The sequence below is a fragment of the Corvus brachyrhynchos genome, unplaced genomic scaffold, assembly GCF_000691975.1.
Source record: "Corvus brachyrhynchos isolate BGI_N302 unplaced genomic scaffold, ASM69197v1 scaffold79, whole genome shotgun sequence".
Taxonomy (NCBI): Eukaryota; Metazoa; Chordata; class Aves; order Passeriformes; family Corvidae; genus Corvus; species Corvus brachyrhynchos.
In genome coordinates, this window is record NW_008240023.1 from 941,482 (window position 1) to 943,645 (window position 2,164).

Consider the following 2,164-nt stretch of genomic DNA (forward strand, 5'->3'; position numbering starts at 1 on the left):
TGTTGGTCACATCCAGCAGATGTTGGTGCCAGTGATGGGACAGCTCTGTCAGGAGAAGCAGCCCTGAGGAAAAGACCTGGACCTCCAGGGGATGGGAGATGTTTTACAAGGGACTGGAGGGACAGGACAAGGGGGAATGACTTTAAACTGACAGAGATGGAATAATGGGAAGAAATTCCTCCCTGGGAAGGTGATGAGGCCCTGGCACGGGGTGCCCAGAGAGGCTGTGGCTGCCCCCGGATCCCTGGAAGTGTCCAAGGCCAGGTTGGACGGGGCTTGGAGCAACCTGGGAGAGTGGAAGGTGTCCCTGCCCTGGAATGAGATGAATTCAAGGTCCTTTCCAACGCAGACCCTTCCATGATTCCAAGCAGGACACGGCAAGAACTTTCCAGGAGATGAGGACGCTCTCCAGCCCAACCAGCTGACGGCCACATGCAGCCTTCAGGACTTTGAGGGGTCAGGCTGGAATTAGACACGCTCTTGATGAGGAGAAAAAAAACCAACCCTCAATATCAAACCAATGCAGATGGAACTTTCTTTTTTTTAATTAAAACTTGCTTGAAGTGCCACATAAAAGAAGTGAAATCCCAGGCACAGCTGACGCATCAGGAGAGATTTATATTTAGAAGAACGACTTAAAGTACTCGATCAACAGGGGGGAAAAAAAAATGGGAACTTTTTCAGCAGGGTCCAGAAGGAGGAAAGAAAACCAAAAGGGAAACAGATACCACCACCCATTACTCCTTAGGGCAACATCCCCTGGCATTTTAGCCTCCCAACAATCCACTTTTACAGTGAATTCAGCTTTTTTTTTTTTTGCCAGGCATGATCCTAGCAAACAACATTTACAGCAGGAACACATGATGTGTATCACAAGACAACTGGCACCAGTATTATTTTTAAATACCATCAGCTTCTGCTTTTAACAGGACAACGGGAAATGTGTTATTGCTTGAGCATAAAACAAATATACCGAGGTGATAAAAAAAAAAAAAAAGAAGCCATTCCTAAGCTTTGCAGGGTGAAGATTTAAAGAGAAATAAAGCAGAGCAACCAGAAAAATAGAATACTTCGAAATCTGCCATTCCTCCTGCTGCATTATTCATTTGGGAGCTCTCAGTCCAGAAGTCAGAGCCCTGCTTAGCCGGATATCCGATTGCTCGCTGGGCCTCATCCCAAATTTCTCCAGCATTACTCACACTTTTCTTTGTGCAGGAAGGGGGATGAGGATTTTCTGGTGAAAGGCAAAAGGGAGGCAGAAGTGTCTGCAGCACTGTGGAGCGTGGGATTTCCATGGACAGGCTCAGACCTCTGCTTCCAAACGGCTCCCATCCCCAGAAGGAGAAAGAAATCGGGGAGACGCTCGGACTCTGTGCTGCTTTGGAGCTGAGGATGAGCTGGGAGCTCTCCAGGCAGGAAGGAGCACTGGGGAAGGGATGCTCATCCCAAAGGAAGATGCTCTGCATCCCGGTGGTGCCCAGCAGCCTCACCTTCCCTGCCAGCATTCCCACTGGGAATTACCTTCTGTCCCACTTTCACGAGCTCTATTGCCTCAAAGCAGCCATAAACCAGGAATCACCTCCCCTTTCCCAAAGCAAAACACCTCCCCTTCCCTCTCCGAGGCAGGGAAGCATCTGATGCAGCATCACCACTTTTAAGGGTCACGATCCCTTAAAAATTAGGCCCAACAGCAAATATTCCCATGCCATTTATCCTGCCCGACCACAGGGCAACCTGGACACACTGATTTCTCTTCCCACCCCCAACAAAAGCCCTTCTGGAGTGATTTCAGAGCCCATTTTTGGAGACACGGGCACCACGAGTGCAGAGACCATGGTTTAACCTTCCACCACTGACGCTCCGTGCCTCAGTTTCCCCGCGGTATCCAAACCCTTCAGGACACGCGTTCCTCCCTTGTGCCTAAAGGACACATCTCCGCCTGCCTGTGCTCAGGTTCCCTGTCACAGCCAGGAAAACCAGCTTCCCTCGGGATGTCTGTAAGGCCAGGCGTTAAAACAGAGCCCAACACAAGGAGCTAAAGCCGGGATGGAACGGTCACAGTGCAGACAGGGGGTTAAACACTCACCCTTCCCAAATCCCTGCTCCAGAGCCCTGCATTCCTCTGCTCAGACACCGTGCAGGGCTTTTTCCTGCTCACTCTTTC